The sequence below is a fragment of the Zophobas morio genome, unplaced genomic scaffold (genome assembly GCF_036711695.1).
Source record: "Zophobas morio isolate AGI-343-1 ecotype UQ-CSIRO unplaced genomic scaffold, CSIRO_AGI_Zmor_V1 ptg000108l, whole genome shotgun sequence".
Taxonomy (NCBI): Eukaryota; Metazoa; Arthropoda; class Insecta; order Coleoptera; family Tenebrionidae; genus Zophobas; species Zophobas morio.
Window position 1 is genome coordinate 4,072,437 of NW_026972213.1, and position 21,158 is coordinate 4,093,594.

The following is a 21,158-nucleotide window of genomic DNA, read 5'->3' on the forward strand; positions in this document are numbered from 1 at the left end:
CCTCAGCATCACGACACATTATTACCATAGGCGATTTCTTTAGCATGTTGGTTCTCGGTGTTGGGAAATTGAAAGTTGATTTATGTCTTACGTTAACCCTTGGCACATGTAGATTTATATGTGATAGAATTTGGGGACAATCTACAAAATTATGAAGCTGCTTCCATATAAAGTGGGCACCATGTATTTTCCTACGTTCAACTAATGAAAATATATTATCAGTGAACAACAAAAGGTCATAGTCCACATTTACGGGTGGGTAAGCTCATTAATTCTTAAAGGACATAAATTTGAGAAAGCGTCGTTGGATTTTTTTCAATGGCCAGCTGATGACACACATAAATTGGTGACCATACAACACATGCATATTCTAGCTTGCTTAACACAAAAGAAAAATACAAAGACTTTAGCAGAGGTAAACTTTTAAAGAGGGTGGAGGTATGCATTATAATCCGAGAGATTTAGATGCTGACGCAGATATGGCTCGAATATGGTCGATAAACGTAAGCTTTGAATCAAAATGCACTCCAAGGTCTTTCGTTGTGTTACCTTGAACAAGTGGCTGGTCATTTATGTAGTAGGAGGAGGACACTGGAGTAGGTTGACAAGAAAAATTAAGAAAATGACATTTATCGATATTCAGTTTCATACGATTGGAGAGCGACCATTGTGCAATGATATTTAGATTATCCTGCAGAAATCTTACATCAGCAATGGAGGAAATAGAAGCAAATATTTTCAGATCATCAGCAAGTATAGGGCATAGCAACTCCAAGAGATCGTTGATGAATAGGACAAAAAAACAAAGGTCCAAGGTTGGATCCTTGCGAAACACCTGATGTTGGGGTATAATTTTTTGATTTAGATCCATTGTAGGTTTCATAGTTTACTCTATCTGAAAGGTAGGATTCAACGAGAGTAATAAATGACCTTGTAAGTCCAAACGAACTCAATCTGCGAAACAGAATACCATGATCCATAGTGTCGAATGCACTGGAGAAGTCTGTGTATACAACATCTCTGATTATTAGCGTCAAGTTGCTTACAGATAAACTGGGTAATAGTTATTAAATTGGTGGTTGTAGATTTTCCAAACAAGAAACCATGCTGGTTTTGAGATATATAGGGCCGAACATTATTCATGATAGATTTATAAATCACCTGCTCAAATATCTTTGCAAAGTTAGAAATAATTGCTATCGGTTGATAGTTTTTAAGATCCGAGATATCATCCTTCTTGTGTACAGGCACAAACCGGTGTTCGCTTCCATTTGTTCGGAAAAGTGTAATTTTCAATAGCCTTATTAATAATCACCGACAGGGGTTGAGGCAACGCATATCTTGCATCATGAATCATAAAGCTGGGTATCTGGTCATCACCAGCCGTGTGCTTAAGTGGAAAAGAAGCCACGATTTTAATTATATCATCTTCGCGGACTCGAGCTAAGGTGAGAGATGGAATATTGCTATGAGAATCATCTTTGAAACATATAAGATCTTCCAAAAAGAGGGACACACTGCTTCAGAGATCGATTTAGAGTATATAATCGAGAGGGGCCACAGTAAATTGCGACTGCGTTGTTTAAAAAAATAAGATGGTACTCCGTCAGGACCTGACTTAAAAGTTGCTATTATTTTATTTAATTTGTTAGAAACAATATCTGGGGATATTTCAATTTTATCTAAGTTATTGATGTTATCACAACGGGAATAATCCGTAATAGTAATGTCATTATTGTGAGCTTTGTAGACAAATTTGAAGAATTTTGCAAATTATATTAATTTCACGAGGATTGGAAGAAGATTCATTGTCGTAGATCATTATATTGGGTATATCGAAGTTGGATTTACTTTGTTATTGAAAAATTTAAAAAAAGCCGTACAGTCAGAATGAATATTTGACTGTATGTAACACAAATACCTGGCATAATCTTTGGCAATTTCAATTTTTGATGTTTTTCTTAGCTTCTTATATTTGTTATAAACAAACATGTTCAATGATTATTTACAGTTGCAGTATAAGTTGCGCTTCTTTGTAATTAGTTTTATGGTTTGTTTGGAGTACCAAACCGGATAACGTGAGCCACTAATGAACTTCTGTTGTTTTCGTGTGAATTTGTTAATCGCAAAGTGGATAATATCATAACACGTCTGGAGCGCTAATTCATAGATGTTGGAATTCAGTAGAATTTTCCATTTTACAGATGATAAGAAATTATTTTCTACAATTGTAATAAGATGAAATTTTTGATTTTAGTTTATCGTAATTGTTCGAGACAGGAGGATGATGTATATCGCTTATAATGGATCGGTTTTTTTTACAGTTAATTTAGGTAATTTTGCAAGTAATAAATCTCAAATAACATTGTTACAGTTTCGGACATTATTCAATTGATACATTTCAAGATAGTTGAACGAGTCGCAAATTATCTTCTCAGATTCACTTTTTCCACAAATTTGCCTATTTATTCAATCATGTTCAAGATTAGGGAGATTGTAATCTCCTATCACGCATAATGTACAGTGTGCAGGGCTTTTATAAATGATTCTAAGGGCGTAGTTGGCCATGGATTTCGAAAATCCCACTTCGCTGAAATTATCCCTCACTATGACAGTTCTCACTTGTCATTAATGACATTTGTAACCTGTCATTTAAAGTCGTCGTTTTTATTTATTGTTTCAACGTTTTTCAAGTGTGAATTACAGTAATTCTCGTTGATCGAAGTTCAAAACAACAAAACAGTCGTTTTCAAAGTTCTTGGTGGTTGCGTACGAAAATTTTGTTTTGGTGCTAGAAAGTGAACACCGTGAAAATGGTTTATTCTATTGAACAAGACATTTTCATTGTTATGTCTTGTTAACGCAATGGGACTTCGTAAACAAAAAGTGGGTTTATTCTGTAATCAAGAATATCTGGCCAAATACGGTGATTATTTAATTCAAGAAACATCGTTAAAGGCTCACATTAAAGATGTAATCAACAGATTTGTTCGAACTGGCAGTGTCAACAAAGAGACATCTCGGGGAAGACGTTGAGTACCTGAGGAAGTTGAGGATTTGAGACAACTTGCGCAGAATCCGCCAACATATTTGACAAAATTTCCTCTGCAATCAGGAGTTTCTGTTGTAACATGAAATTGAACAATCAGCCTTGAACATAATGGTGAACATTTTCGTTTTTTAAGAAAAGAGATACATACAGTTCTTCATACAATGATGGTGTTACGTTGTATATAGCGGAAGAGTTCTAACTCTGCACGGACTGCGATGAGAACGCCACTGCCAGGGATTTTACAGTCTCAGATTGATCACGATCTCGACGATAGACAGTATACTGAGAACCAAAAATTTCGTTTAGGAAAATGTCTTTAGTAAGCCAAGTCTCCGTTAATATAACTATGTCGTAGTCTGCATTAAGGGTTGATTGTAGTAGAGTTGTTGTTTTAGTCCGGAGACCGCTGTTGAGTTTTTTTGTTTTGTTACAATTTTTGGAACACCGTTAATAAATTTAATAGTTTGTCTGTTACACCATTACGGTCAGCCCCCATAAATTAAGAATCCAGAATCCAGTTACACCTCTTATGATAAGATTATTTAATTCCACACGAATGGTTTTTAATTATTCGCGCTGCATCGGAGTTCGATCGGGTTGACATGAATACGGAAATTCCGTTTTATTTTTTAAAATCGCATGGACATCTTCGGGTCTTTCGAACATAACTTTGATGGGACGGTTTCTTTCCTGAGAATATTTTCCAAAAATGTGATGATGTCACATCAAAATTGTACATAGTAAGTGTTATTTAAATTTTATAAATTAACCTACCCTTGTAGGTGTAGTTTATAAATCTGTGTTCATTTTTGACACTATACATCTAAATTTTTCGCAAAAAAAAATTTTAATTATGCAACAGTTTATCTTGGAAATTGCACAACCGAATGCTCTGAAGTCTTAAAATTGTAACGTCATCTCAAGCATATAATAAATCGTTAATAATAATTTATTCATTTATCTTCTCCCAAGCAATTGAGACGTCATCTCAAAATTTTGCGAACTAGATGCTATCTAACATCTGCAAAATATGATGATTCGATTGCTAATATAAAAATTAAACTGATATACGTGTTCATGCTGAAGTGTTGTTTACATTTTCGGGAAGGAAAAAGCTCGTCTGAAACATACGCATAGCATGCTTCTTAATCTTTACTTTAACACTGCACACAGATACTTTTTAACTTATAGGGGTTACCACAAAACAAAATAAACTTTGCAAAATCAAACTTCATAATTTTTGGAAAAAGCTGTTGTGCTGTGATGGGTAATTGTATGTTTTCTATAATGTGACACGAGACGTCAGTCAAGGATCGACGAAAGTTTCTACCAGGAAATTTGTTCGATTCTTATTGGCTTAAATGAGACTGATAGGGTAATAAAATTGTACTACAAAAATAGTGTCTTTAAACTAGATGTTAAGCAAAATTTGCGTTCATCCGCAACGAAAATGTAATGACGTCATTTTAAAATTTTGCAGTGACCTATTTAAACTGGGGACAATATTTTGCAACTGGACCTATTTTTAACATTGTATAGATGCAGACTTTCGGAAAATCATTATCTTTTCATTCCTTCCAAAAAATGATGACGTCATCTGAAAATGTCACAAAGTCAATTTCGTTTCTATGCACGTGGTGTCTCAATCGACTTTTATTTTGTTTATCAGTACCAGCAGTATATTGATATAGGTATTTTGCTATTTTATTTGTCTTTCTTTTCTAGTTGTACCTGCCTTTTACATTTATAAAAATTAAGATTCTGACAAATTGTGGGAGTTCCATTTGCATTTGTTTCATGATTAACGTTGAATAAAGGGCCTATTCTTAACCTCCAGAAGAAATAGCCCTATTCAGAACTAGTTGTTTCTATTCAAGGCCAGAAACTAGATTTTTTGCGAATACGAATGAATTTATCGGGCCGAGCCGATAAAAGAGACCTGCAGATAGAGTATTCGCAAAACATGTGATACATACGATATTTTGTGCCGATTTTTATATAAATAAAATTGTTACTGGTTATATTGTTTACAAGAGTGTATAATTATGGAAATGACAGTGTACAAAAATTGGCTCAAAACTTTGTTTTATTGCAGAAAAATGCAGCAGGTAACCCACTAGTGAGTGACAGAATGACAAACAGTAGCACCAACAGATAGCGATAATCATAAAAAAAGCACTAGTTTTTTTTCCGGACTATCCTACAATTTTTGGGTTAGAGATCGTTAGAAACATATCATTCAGAATAGTTCCATCATATGAATTAATGATAAAATGACAATTTACATTCATTACGAGAAAAGTATCTATTGCATAATATGATCGTTTTCCGAGTTTGGACCGCGACAAGTGAGTTATTGGGCTCGACGTTTCGCACACTTTCGTAAGTGGCATCTTCAGGAGCAGGGTTGTGAAGAGGAGAAAGGCAACGGTACTCAGCATATCAACCATACTAGAGGCGAAATTCTTCTGTCAGGAAAGGATGAAATTGTGATCTTTCGATAGAGATGTGGTAGGGGAAACCGGCAAAGTTAATTGGATGGCTGCGGGTGGAGTGGGGGAGATAAACGCGTAATTGCATTTAGTGGGCTTCCAAATATTTAACAGATACCTAATAACCACTATCTGAGTTGAGATTATTAGAACATTTATGGATTTCAATAGCTTCACAGATTTTCCAGTCATTGAAATGTGGTGCTTTAGACAGGACTTGGCAGTTTTCAAACAAAATGGTGTGACCAGTTTCATGTTGGCGTTCAGGTACGGCAGCGTGGGACAGGAGACCTGTTTTGAGACAACGTTAGTGTTCCTAAATTCAAATTTTTATTGACCGACCTGTTTATCCTATGTATATATTTCACACCACAGGAGCAGGGAATGCTGTAGATTCCTTTACAGTCTAGAGCTTGGCGAGAATCTTTGACGCAAGGAAGAATTTGTGCAACTTTAGTTGCGGGTTTGAAAATTGTTCTGATCTTTTGCCGTTGGAGTGTTTTAGATCGATGGTCGGTAACCTGAGGAATCAATATACAGTCGATACGAAATCAGTCATATCCATTTTCCTGAAGACATGTTTGCCGTTTTTACCCGAAGCTCGACTTGGTCATTTGGTCTATCGAAAATCTGCCCATACCGATCAATATCTTCACGCTAAATTTCATCGCGTCACCACCCCGCTCAAAAACCGAGTACCGTGCCTTTTTGCCTTCTTCCAAATCTTTCCCGATCTTGCTTCTGAAGATGCACTTACGAAAGTGTGCGAAACGCCAAGCCCAAAACTCACTTGACACGGTCCCAACCTGGAAAACGATCATATAGTGACTCCAGCAGTGAAAGCCTCTGAAATCAGTATCTGTTTCTTTGGTTTACGCTGTTTCAGTTTGGAAGCGGTAAAATAAAACCCTGTTTATACAGTGTTATTTTTGTCTATGAAAAACCGTTCTGTGATACATTAAGTTTATTTGAATCTTCCTCTTCTCAGATTATTATTAAAGGTTTTTATAAATATTATCTTTCTTATGTACTTCACTGAAGCGACAGCATACTGAAGGAAAATAAAAAGGAAAACTAAAGGGAACATGCTTTGATAACTAAAATTTAAAAGTTATTCAAAAAGACAAGAAACTTCGGGGTTTGTAGGATTTCAATCATACTACACACGGTGAGTTATTAACCGCGCGTGCGCAAGCAACAGACAATTTAGTCTTTCTAAATACGCCCTATATATTTTACCTAAATTTAGGCTTTATAACCATAGCTAATTTTTAAAATTACTATGAAAGTGTTTATACATGTTACAATATTTTATTCAGAGATATTGGCGCTTCAGCTGTTTCAAATAAGTACAACGCCATATGTTTACTGGGTCTTACTATTTTTGTTTTTGTAAAGTATTTTCTGTATTTTAATTAACATTTCCAGAGATTTTTTATGTTTTTAAGAGAAACAAAGCGAATACGATGCGGTATCAAATTACAAGGTGTTCTATTTGAAGAAATTATAACATCGATATACGAAACTTGTAATATTTTAGAACTTCTTAATAAACGATCTAGATTTAATTTAATTTAATTTATACCACAACAAAGCGTGCACTCTCTCTATAAAATATCGCAATACAGAGGTTAAAAATAACACCATTGCGATTTCTTTTGTCACCGCCTGCAATGCTAAAAAAATTATTAAAGAAACTCGGAGTAACGTGCCAACGTGGCATCGGAATTTCAAAATAAATTCTGGTCATAAAGCCTGAGAAGAACTCGGTCAGAGTAGGTATTTAGGTGTCCCATTAAAAAAAAACAAAACTAAGTTATGTGTCTCAAAAACAAAACCCCTTTAATTTTTTTCTATTTGTAATCAATAATAATCATTCATGAAATTTCGAGGACCGTGAACTTAGTGACTCACCCCGTATATCAGTAATACTAATAAAAATATTAGTAATCTCTTGATAATATAAAATTACCACAAACCAGTTTCATGCATTTTTACCTTCTGCAGGAAATATACATATTACTGCGCAGAATAGCACCGTAGACAATTTGTTCAGTGAAAAAGCTTTTGAATAGATAAAAGCGTGCGGCGAAAGCAATTTCGTTGTTAATACAGTCCTGTGTAGGTAATTAACTTGGCAGTTTGGAGCTCATTATGGGAAAAAGGCAGCGATACTCCGGTCGGTGAAAGAGTGAGTTCTGCGATCCATCATGCGTCGGTTATCGCGTGGCGGTGAACCGACGATGAACCGAACCAACCACCTCAACATCAATCAAACTTGCCACTGCAAGCGGTGCTACCAACATATTAAACATCAAAGTGGATACGATTTTTCGACGCTAGTTTCTTTTAAGTGGTTTTAGTTTTGGTCTGAGTTCGTGGCTATGGAAATGTAAGTGGGTTGGAAAATAATTTAAGTTATCTTTGATTTTTTTATTTCATCAACGCATAATGTGTATAAAATAATAACAATTTATTGTTTTAATAACTTTATAAATCCCTGAATATTATTTTATTAAATTTTAATTAATATTATTTGCACAAAAGCACCTTCAAAACTAAAAGTTTCACCTGTTTATGTTCTGTTATTTAATTAAATGATTTTTTTGGTGAAATACTGTTACGTTGAAAACCTGACAATTAAGAAAAGTGGACGTGTAAGAATTTACATAGGCGTGTTCGTATACTTGTAAATAATATAGCCGCAGGCACATTATCTGCTTCTCAAACTAAGGTATCTATAAACTTGTGTATAATAACAAACTACCTAATGAGGCTAATGTTGTATTAAATTATTGATTTTCACACAATACGTACACATAGGTAAACCATAACTCTCTCTATATTATGTTAATTTACTCATGCTTTGATTTAGTATTTAGTAGAGATATTTCTACATTAATCCTTATAATTAATTAGATCTTCCTTGTTTCCAGCTATTTTGGAACATTATTCGAATGTAATATGACTACATTCGCTCATTATGATGTTGTTTGTTGCTGGAGTAATTTAGAGGTAGAGAAATTAGAAGGAAGTTGAAGTTTTAATTGTTCTTTATATCAGATGTTTAATCGTATTGTTTTACAGTCCAGTGCGGTCGTAACGTAAAATATCTGTAAATGACACTACACTACTAATGAAATTTTAATTTTATTGATGTTGATCCCCCGTCTTTACCCCGATATTCGTTACAAAATGAGATGTAACGTTAGTTCTAATAATCTGATTATAATCATTGTTTATACAAAATGGCAAATTCAGGTCAAGAAATATACATTTTATAAACACTCTGTAATAAAATCAATTAAAAAAAATAAATAAATAAAACGTTTGCAAGATTTCGTAACAATCGGTTTTGCAGCATCTAAATTAAATTACAAAAGGTCCTAAAATTTTGATTTTTTTTTCCAAGAATCTAAATATCTAAGGTAAAAAATAAAGGCCAGTTGGTAAACCACAAGTACGGAAGAATATTATTTTATACAGGGTCATCATAAAATATTGTAGTCAAGGAAGGCCATGGCTTTGTTGACATTGTGTGCCGCCTTTTACAGTTTTGTAGAAACGATTACACTACTATTGGAATTTTTATTTTTAACGCTACATAAGTGGCTACACAGTTTTGGCGCCAACCCTTTTTCGTTTTTGCTGATTACTGGTGTGTTTTCCCACAGTTTGTGCCTCAACTGACTTGTCTTGTTGTTTTCGTTTACTGTCTTCCCCTTTGTCGAACTTTAAGTGTCTCGAAAAATAGTTTTTATAAATATTTCTTGACGTCCATTGTCAAATTGAAACAGAAAAATAATAATAATGTGAATTGATTTGTTACTTTGTGTCATTTCTGTTGCCCTCTTTTTCCCTCTATGATTCTACCTTAAAACAAAATAAAAACATGAGGAACAACTCAGGAACCAATTACAAAGAAGAGAGTTCTTAACCTGATACAGAAAACGTTATTAAATAAAATCTTCGTTTCAGTATCAAACCACTCCTTCACACTTATTGTTACTATTTTATTTGACAAAAAGTTGTTCTTTTGAGTTACGGATTCTCAATTAATTCTATGGCAAAGTACAAGTCCTGTCAGTTTTTAGATTCAAAATTACTTCAGACGGGAAAACCAGAAGACAAAATCATGTTACCTATGCATGATACCAATAATTATTTCAGGTCTATTCTTTTCGGTAATCCAGTTTTACGGTGGCGTACAAAAGATTATCGATGATCCTTCAGTATATTTACTATGTCAACAACCCTTTCAACAACAGTGCTCAATCGCCAATCAAACCGATATTCATTTTTATCAAAACTTTTATTTAAAAAGTCCAAGTGCAATCACTCAAACATTTTGTCACCAAGATTGGAGGAACTATTTGTCAAACGCCATACTCGTTTGTCGTCATAGTAACCACGTCCAGTTTTTGTACAGCCGAAAGCGCAAATACAGAGTGTCTATAAATGATTTATACAACCACCAATTTTTATTTTTTTAAATTAAAGAATTTTGCCGCTTTTATGAAAAAATGGTTTTACTTATGGTTTTACAATCAAAATTTAAGTAAGTCATAAAAATGTTGAATATTTTGCTATAAATGCCTAACAGTTGTACACAAGTCTGAACGAATCATTTATAGACATTTGTACGAGGTTATCATAAAAAATGTAGTCAAAGATATCTCTGACACAATTGAATTTGTGTGCCACTTCTTATTTACACAAAATTATTAAGTAGTTCTGTCCACTACAGTTATGGAGAAATTTATTTTTGCAATACTGGTAGCACTGTGCAACTTGATGGTTTGTTTTTGTTTTAATGTCAGAAGTCATTTAATTCCTACTATCCTACTGTCAAAATGGGACATTAAATACGAACGGGGAATGGGTTATATAAAAATAGCACAGAAAATGTTTCTATAGGGAAGTCAATAGGAAGGCCTACAGTTAGTCAAAAAATCGTTGAAGATTTGAGAGAAAGAATGGAAGAAAGTCCCGAAAAGACTTTGGATATGTTATTTTTTCTGATGAAGCTTTCATCTAAATCGTTACGTTAATTTAAGGAACGTTTTATTTATTTATTTATTTAGTTTTTAATATAGTCTCAAAAAAGCAAAAGAATGATGAGCCGAACTTTATTTCTGAGAGTAAGTATAAAACATCCCAAGCAGCAGACTGTCGTCTAATTCACGTCAATTTTTGGTCATAACTCGTCGGCGACGTTATTCGCCCAAAAAATCACGTGAAAATAACAAGATTTTTATGACTTATTTCTGACGTCAATTAATGGCGTCAATAGGCCGTCCTTTCTTCGTCATTTTTTATAGATTATATGATCAATTAGATGTGGGTCGTCGTATTCTTTAAAAAGTGGCCTTCATAATGCTTGATTATATTTAGAGCAAAAAATACAACGGCTTAATTAGAAATACACCAAAGACAAGTTTTTTCATTCTAATCATTTCTAATAAAATAATTATTTCTGAAAACTTGTTTACTCTGGAAGTGTTATTTTGTAAGTACCTGCTTGGCAAATTATAAATAGAACATCTGAGGTTGAGCGAAAAGACCCAACGACACAAACAGTCATAAAAATTCTTTTTCCATTGTCCCTAAAACGGGACAAGGTTTTGAAGAATTCCTTCGTCGAATTTTGATTTTATAAACACGTTTAAAAAGTGACGACGGTTACCAAAAAAATTCGAGAGTGATTAATATTCAGTTTTATTAAATTTATTGTTAACCGTATTTACTATACAATACATCAGATGTTTGGGGTGTGCATTCGGACTTTCCCTTTTTTCGGTATTTATGTTTATTGCACTTCACAGAGAATCATTCCAATACTTCCAGTTGGTTCTCAACCACCGAAACTTTCTCGTGTATCCGTTACTCACTTCATTTTTAACGCAGTTTTGTGCAAATTTATGCCATTCAGTGTGGGTTGTACTCATTTATAGTAGGTAAGTTAATATCTAATAAAGTAATAATTTTAATTTTTATGTGTTTCTGTTATTTTTGATAACTGTACGTACTACGTAGATAACAAAAGCAGTTTTTTCAGATAAGCTGGAAAGACCACCATTAATCACTGAAGATACTCCCATTGATTATGAAGAACTTACGGTGACTGTTTTTGAAAATGAGGCGTTATAAAATATTGCAAAGGTATGTTACTGCAATTTTTTATGAACTAATGCTAATGAACATAATTTTATTTTAGATTTGAAACAATTACAAAACACATGTGCGAAACGAAAGAAATGCTAAAGGAAACGAGTGAAAAAATCTCCAACATGGAAACGTCATCAAATCTGACAACTGAAAAAGAAAACAAAAATAGAAATTATGCCGCCAAAACCACACCTAAACAAATTTTGACGAATTACAAGATTATGTTTGCATATTAGAACAAGCAGATTTCTTTGTAAGTTAAAAAAATACAATGAATTCATATATACATCTATAACATTAATATTGGATATTATATACCGGTAGATGCCTGTAATACTACGATACTTTTTGGTAACTTACTATTTAGACATACACATTTCGCTTCATTGTAAAAATTATTGACGAGATTTTCCTGATAGGCTGTACGTTTTTGTCAATGCAACCATTTTACGATTATCCGTTAGATTCAAATAAATTTAGCATTTATAAAATACAGAATTTGTCTTGTGCTTTAAGCTGTAATCCCTTAAATTTAATAATAGTCAAATGCTTGCTATTGCCCATAGATGAAAAAATGATTGCATTTCCATAATCCATGCACTCTAACGGGTTTTTCTTTTCAGTGCAATAAATTGAGGCAAACTTAAAAAACTTAGGTTATTGATATGATTGTTAAAACAAAATTAATTCGTAACGGTACTTTTTTGTGTGTTGGGGACAGTCAAGTCGTCGTGAATTAGATAGTTTTACATATACTGTGGTTTTACAGTGCATTTTCAATCAAGTAACTTCAACAATGCGATTCAATTGTCTTTTCCCTTTATTCTAGTTTTTTTATAATATTTTTTGTAAATAGATTTGTTTGTGTTTTTAAGACTGATCTAAAGTTTAATATAGTTTCTTTTTAATATTCTTTGTAACTAAATAGATTTCTTTGTGTTTTTAAAACTGATTTTTCTTTAAATAGCATATTTTATTGCAACGTTTATTTTTGATTATATATTGTACAATATCCTTTTTTTTTGTTTAAACTAATTATACTCGTAACTACCTGTATGTAGATTTGTTTGTGTACTTAGAAGTGGTTTATCTTTAATTTGTTTAATTGACATATTTTTTATTTGTTTATTGAAGTTTATTGTTGGTTGTACAAAATTGTAGTAAATTTAATTTTTTTACACTAATTTGTTTTAACTTTAATTAATATATACTTTGTTTTGGGCTTTACTTGGTGATTATATCGAATTATAATATTTTATTTAAGCTAAACAATATAAAAAAATAAAATTATTTCAGCATTTTATTTATTGCATATTTTTTTCTAAAAATCAAAATATAAAAAACGTCTTAAAATGGACAATAAATGCCGTCTCTAGGACGTCAGTGAATCACGTCAATAATTCGTTACAAAATGACGACTCTAAGACGTCAGTACATCACGTCAATAGTTCGTGAGAAAATGACGTCATCTAGACGAGACATTTGACCGTCATTGGTACGTCAATATCACGTGAAATCTTTGGTCACTATGACGTAAATGATGACCATTTATTCACGTGAAAAAGACATCATGTTGCCTGGGATGCGAGCCCTAACATACAGCGTAAAACAACCAACTATAAATAAACTATTTAAATTTTGTGTTTTGTACCTACGGGGTGAACGCTAGGAAGAGGAAATAACTTGGTCACTCACTCTCATTTTATGATTCCTTTAAAAAATCTTAAACCATCTCATCAGTTGTCTACAACAACAGTTTTTTAAATTATTGTACAAATATACAAAGGGGTTGCCAGAGAGTGAATATAATTTTTGTGATGAATGGCATCATTGCATGATATAAAAAAAAATATTGACGTATTTTTTAACTTTTTCTAAGATAGGGCCACGTTGCGAGGAACGAAAAATATGTATAATTTATGAATAATAATTAATTGAAAACCTTTTGGAACAGTTATAACTGAGAATAAATATTGCAATATAATCATTATTTCTTTAAATAAATGGAAAACCTGTTGTCACTTAACGTCAAGCTCTTTTTTTATTGCGTTTTCACACCCTTGACGATATCCTGGGAGATTCTTTCGTAGCCACTCCAAATCCATTTTTCACAGGACCGCAACATTCGTCTTAAGATTCAACCAAGATAGAGTACATTAATTAAATAATATAACTAATTTAACAATCAAGATTTCTATTAGATTGGTACATCTAGTGGGTACCTTTTAAGGGAAGAAGAAGAAACGATCACAGTTTAAATTACAATTTTTAGCACAAATCATTGTTTATTTTTTTTGTGGTAACCCATATAAACAAGCTATGTAGGCGGACTATTAACACAATAAAGGAGCACGTTTCAAGTGAATTTTTCTATAATAAAATTTTGTGATAACGTCATTAACACTTTATCACGAACGCATACATCAATTTTAATTGATGAGTGTAACAACAATAATAACAGTACCGTAATCTCAAATTTTCAACTAAACGGGGAGAGCCTTTCTTAACTTAATCAACAAAATATATTGCCTCATTAATTATTTTTTTATTGGGTCAACTGTATAAGTAATTCTAAAAAATATTAATGAATTCGGAAACCATAAGTCTAAATTCGTAATATTTTACATATTTTAGATAGGATTTATTCAACAAACTTTTGAGATGACGTCATCAATTTTTGAAAAAGGATGAACTTATAAATTTTCACTAACGATTTACGATACTTACAATGACCTCAAAACTCTTGCAAGATTACAGAACATTCGGTTTAACCGTTTTAAGTTAAATTGCAAAATGTTGTTAAAAAATTTTGACTTTTTTTCAAAAAATTTTGATGTCTGGCAAAAACTCAAGACGGATTCAAAGACCACAAGTGCAGAAGTATTTTATTTTATAAAATTTAAATCACATTTATTATCGTAAATTTTGGAGACAACGACATCACATTGTTGGTGGGGATGATTAGACACATTTCTTTAGCATTTTTACCATCTATACGATATTTTTAACATTCATATAAAATTTGACGACAATTGATCGAGTAGTTTCGGAGACTGTGTCCCCAATAAAAAGGACGCAGACGACAGATCCACTTTTTCCTACTCTTGAGGTCAAACGTCTAGAAAACATGAAAGTAATAAGGATCCTGTATTTATTTATTCTTTTCATACAAGTGCCCCATCTTTGATTGTTGTGGAGATTCCCATGAGAAACCTTGCACCTACTGTATTTAACCTGGGGGAATGTTTGTATGTGCAAATTTCTTGGAGAAGTTGGACACTTACCATATTTTACAATAATTGCTATAGTTATTACTACAATAATTACTGTGTTTCCTGTACCTGTTTTGAAACTCGCCTTATAATTTGACAAATTTATTGTTTAGTGTGTCTTTTTAAAACCCCCAAATTTAAGATAAGATAAATATATAATTGTTGTAAGAATAATAATTCTTCATTAAAAAGTACATGTTTCTATTTTATTTTGGGACAAAATATATTTCCAAATCGGACACTTAATTTGGGACAGAGGGAGTAATAATTAATGAGGTTTTGTCGAAACGCCAATGAAAGTTAAGAAATCAAGATCAAAATTCAATAAAATGCAATGATGAAAATTTGAGATCTTATGTTTTCCAAAAGGAAACAAAAACTAATTTCTTCCTTCGATACAGAAAATTCAAGAAGGTGAGCACGCTGTATGTTGTACAACTATAATAGCGTTATCTTTCCGCAAATTTAATTCTAAAAGAAGTGCAGTGCAAAATAAAATTGATTTTATTGTTACACCGTACAATTTTTTTATATGTTCTTTGAATTATAAAAAGTACACTGTTGTCAGGTCCTTTGTTATGTCTTTTAAAAACATACTAAGAAAGTACACATTAACAACACTAATCAGAAAATTTCAATTGTATTTAAAAGTATAGCCCTAGCAACAATAAGTTTGATGTGTGCGAACATTTTTATCAAATTTGGTTGTCGTATTTTATAAAAATTGTTAAATTTTTTTAGGAATATAGTACCGTATATTTCTAGCGTCCATTACTGCCGACCTAAAGAAAGTCTAAAAGCTCGGTATCTATTTCACGGTGAGCAAAACATCCCTTAAACTGATCCGCGTTTTGCGCCACTCGCTATTTAATAACCAATAAGTGTTCAGAAGTAAACTTTTATTTTCCAAATAAAAATATTTTCACAAAGTTGGGGCCATTATTAGGGGCTTCGTTCATGCCTCTCAATACATCAATAGACCTCGTTTTTCGCAGAAGATTCGTTTGCACTAATGCGTCTTTTATTGGTACCATACCTTTGACGTCGCATAAAGAGGTTTTAGCGACGTTATCGTATGTTACCTTCCCCTAATTGGAGCGCGCATGATATTTCATTTTTAGAGGAATCTCGCAGTTTGTTTTTTATTCGCCTTTAATTTCTTTTATTATTATGTTTGCTTGTTTGCTCGTTCATCCCTCTATTCGAGACTAATAACATATTTTCGTGATGACAAATAAACATCGGTTTAAAGCAGAAACGATAAATAATTGCGTATCACTGCAGATGGTCTTCTTTTTATTAAAGGGAGGACGCAGATGGCGGTGCTGCAAGAACTGCTGAAAGGAAACCAGCAGCGAACAGGTTTTGACCAACGCTCGCTCTGATAACAATTCAACAATTCCACTTGTCGATTCCCCGAATTAAACGGCACGTTGCTGAAATTCTAAGGAAAAACCAACGTTTCAATGCATTTTAAACACAAAGGATATCCCAAAATATCCTTCGTCTTTTAAAATATACAACGGTCTCTACTGTGGCTCAGATGCTGATCCCTACGAATCTTTTTATCTGCCAGTATAATATGGTCGGAATTAAATTATTTCCTGAAATTCTCTTTATTTTTAGTTTCAAGCTAATAGAAAATGCTGCTGAATTTTTTTTCATACTAGCTAATAACAATTACTTTAAAAGAAGGCAAGAAAAGTATTTCACGAAGTTTACAAAACACTGTCTGACTGAATGTATGCCACAATCTATTTTAACTTCTTGTTAACATTTTACAAACTTTTAAAATATGTTTAATTCTTATGGTTTCTAAGTATTAAGCTTAACAGAACAGCTTAAAAATGTAGGTATTTTAATCAGAATTGGACTTTGGATTTAAGATAAAAAGAATAGTTATTTATTACACTTGTATGTTATGTAACACATAAATTACCCGAGGAAAAATTTAGTCACGAGCGACGAAGGAACGAATGACTAATTTTCTTAAGTGATTTAAAGCCATAACACACGAATTTAATATACAATTTAATCCAACACATGAGTAACACATATTGATTTTTTATTTAGTTTTCACACTTTGTTTCAAATTAGAAATAGAGATATAATAATACTAATAATAATTAGTCTGCATTTGTAAAGAAGACCAATATAGTTATAGCTCTTTTATATGCAAAAATCATTACATAGTGACTGTTTTGGCAGACGGTAAAGTTTATTTTTTCCCATATGAAACACCTTCACAAAGAAACCTACATTTTTGTGTACTGTTTTTAATGAAAATCTTGACTAAACTTGTGTCAATAAATTTTAATAAAAGGCGTCTAACTATAAAATTTAAATATGAGCTATCTTTTAAAAATTCTCGTATTTTTACGAAATGTATTTTTTAAATAAACCCAGCAGACAAGTAACCAGAACTTAAAAACAAAAACAAAAAAAGAACGCACTGTTCAACAGACGTATTTAATTTTTTTAGGACATTTTTTTCCAACACTATAATTTTCCAATGGATGCTAAATGTAGAACATAACTAAATCTAAAAATTTCTGGATGGACTCATATTTTAGAATGAACTCCGCTATTAAAGCTGTGGGTACTTTACAAACACTAAAAATTTTGGGCTTCAAACAGTACTTCTTCCTTGAAAAATAAAAGTATGTAGTAGCTTTTAATGCCATGCTGTTTTTAAATATTTTTTAATAATCAACTTAATTTGAACTAGCTCTCGCTAAACAGCATCTAGTTATAATAACATATGTACATGGTTTAATTTGCTGCTGGAATATGAACTTTCTTAAATGAATTATATTTTAAACAAAGTTTAGAAATAATAAAAAAGAATATTTCTTCCAATTGTGAATTTATTGTGTGGAAGGCACGTTTGCCGCATGGAAGTTGTACTGTATTACATTCCTCCAAAATAAATTTAAGTGGTAATTTTACCAAAAATAATAAATAATATTAGAATTGTTATAACATTTATTAAACAAAAACACATTATTTTGGCAGTAATACAGAATTGAAGTTCATATAATTCATTTTTCCACTACAATACACACATTCGTGAAACTACACATCGCAACGCTACATAAATAACTTAGTTTGAATTAAAACTTTCGTTGTTTTTGTGGGATTATATTAAATTTAAACAGCGTTTTAGTTGGGCTTGTTGCTTTAATATTACTCCGTTTACAAACAATTTTAAGTTACCACTGTATTACGCTGCAACTAATAAAAAAACACTTTTTAATTCCCAGATGTAAAATCTGAAATTGGACTGACCTATTAAGTTTGATTTTTTTATAATTTCTACTGAAACGCAAAACTTAAAAAGTAGACTTCATGTGAAAACATATTTACAATGACTGTAGTATTTTAGATGTATATCGCTGCAATTGAACAATCAATCAAGTTATAAAAATACTTTCGTAATACGTCCGATATAAGGTGGAAGTTTGTCATAAAAAATAATTCACTTGATAACATAACGTTTAAAATCGTTATTAATTACTTTGTTATATTAAAAATATGACCTGTCGTATTTAAACATTTAAGTAAGTATTTAAGTAAGTATAGCAGCCCCCCCCCCCCAATTACAACGTCTACAAACACATTGGATATAGCAAATAGTAATTTTCAATCTTTAAAAAATTATGCGAAAGTTTGTGTCATAATTATCAAAACTAATTTTTTTACCTGCCTCCATTTGTATCTAATGTATCAAAACTTGCATCTAAAGATATTGTCCATTGGTCAGGTCTCGATAAAAACGGAGACCCGATCATGACTTATTTAGACTTTTTATTTGCAATGTTGCCATGGAAACCGCGCCTCTAGTCGCTGTATTTGGTTGGAAGCGGGTCATATTTGAAACACTGACCACTGGCAGTAATTCAACTACGGAATTAAGTGAAAATAATGAATTAACTTGAATATTTAATAAAAAATGGTCCTCTCTCTTATGACGATACACTTGCAATGAAAAATGTAAGGAGGGTCACTCCCGATTTGTTAATAAAAAGAAGTGTTCATGGCAAAACGAGAGACTTTCATAAATATTTTAATAGACTTAACGCGTATGATAAATTTTTGTGAATGCGTGGTTGTGAAAAAAATTAATTGTTTTCTTTTTTATGTCTCCTCAGGAAGGACGTAATGAATTAAAACTAAAGGTATGTGGACAAATCTTTTTTTTCTTTTTACTTATTGAGTATAATTTTGGATTTACTTGTATTTGCAGCACACAATTTCGTCTATTAATTGGTAATAACAGGCTGTTTTATATCTTCAATATTTCATATCTTCATCAACAAAATTGTGTCCCCCTCATTTCAAAAGGTCACGAGCTATTCAAGAACTCTCTAGAACTGTATCTGTCAATTCCAGCAACAGTTTCTATTTAGAAAAGACATTCTTTTATAGTATTGTAAATTTTGTCAGCTTCAAAATAATTTTATGTTTGCGGTGACTTATAAAAAAAGCCCCAAGCTTGATGATAAGGTCCTCAAAATTAATTTGAAACCCCTTTTAACCCCTTTTCGAAATATTTGACGATATAAGTGAGGTTGTTTTATCCGTTAAGGACAGTCATAAAAATGTTTGCAAGATATTTACTGAAATTTTATGTAAATATTTGAAGTCAACTTGCCCTGCAGGATGGAATTATTAATAGCCTCTTTAAGGGAATTCTGCACCAAAGAAGTTTAAAAAATACTACCAGACATTCGTCATTTTTTGAAAAATATAATGGAGAATGTGATATCGAGGAATGGGAATTGATAATTTCATCCAATAGTAAAGATGAGTTGCGAAAGTGATTTCTGACTACTGATTTGTAATGTTAAATATAATCATTATTTAATGGTTATTATTTTTTTATAACTGAGTTGTATATTTCTAAGTTTCCTTCATCTTTTAATATTTTATGTTCTAGATTCTTGAAAACACATGTGTATATTTCTCTCAAGTAGGGTGATTATTTCTTTGTTTCGATTTTCTTTCAACTATATTAAACATAATTGGGGTTAGTAGCTGTTAAAATAAGTCCTATTTTGGCAAATGAAATCCCCCTAAGAAAAGAGAGAACAAAAATTTCCTTAAAATTGTTTTAAATAATAATTAAAAAAAAAATCTCCATGGACTCCCAAAATAATACCCCAGAGTTTATGGAATTAAAAAAAAACACTGCGGCACTCAAAACTTTTTCAAATTCATCCAGCAACAAAATGCCAGAATATTTTAAATTTTATCTGAAAATCACACACTAGGGGATCTAAAATTAACTGCGAACACTTTAATCGTAGGGTTTTGAAAACTTTGATAATTTTGATTCCTCAAACATTTTTAACTGCTTACTAGATTTTTGTTGATTTGTACCTTCGCTTTATATCAGGCAAACATTGTTGTCAAATGGAATGTTATCAAATTATTGCAAAAACAACACAAACATATCTTTGTACGTTCTAACTGAACTGGTAATTAAACATGGTCATGGGAGAGAAAAATATTAACTAAAACTTTTATTACTAGTTATTGTGATAATGAATGTGTTGTTTAGTTGTTAGACCCAGGAAAAGAACCAATTTTAAAATCATTGTAATACCATCACAATGTGAGAAGCAATTTTTTTACTATTTTTGCCGGACTCACCAGTTGATTGTTAAGAGCGTAGAGGAAAGTTAATCTGTCATTTTCCAGACACCCGGTATAATAAAGACTGGATGTTTAATGCATAAAAACAATGTTCTTTTAACAAATGTATGCCGTTTATCAAAGGCGAGCTAATTTAAGCAATAATTACCAAAATTAAATTAAATTAAAAAAAGATTAATTTTGTCTACAATATTACTTGTGAGATCAACTCAAGTCAAGAAATATCAACTGAATTTAATTGCATTAATTTTTTATCATTAGTTATTATCATTATAAGGAAGGATAAATATAGCATTTAATACACGAGAATATACAGGGCTTTTATAAATGATTTTTATAAGGGCGTAGTTGGCCATGGATTTCAAAAATCCCGCTTGGCTGAAATTATGCCCATGATTATGCATCATTATGACAGTTGTCACTTGTCACATTAATGTCTAATGTCATTTGTAACCTGTTATTTAAAGTCGTCGTTTTTATTGTTTTAATGTTTTTCAAGTGCGTATTACAGTAATT

The 21,158-nt window shown here is 31.9% G+C and overlaps 1 long non-coding RNA gene across 1 annotated transcript in view; it reads right to left on the reverse strand.

Moving 5' to 3' along the window:
* Positions 1-3,220: 3,220 nt before the first annotated feature.
* The window catches only part of LOC135144783 (uncharacterized), a 214,109-nt gene continuing 196,171 nt past the window's right edge, over positions 3,221-21,158 (reverse strand). Inside the window, exon 7 of the long non-coding RNA XR_010283230.1 lies at positions 3,221-3,334. This is a non-coding gene — a long non-coding RNA (uncharacterized LOC135144783). The remainder of the gene's footprint in view (positions 3,335-21,158) is intronic.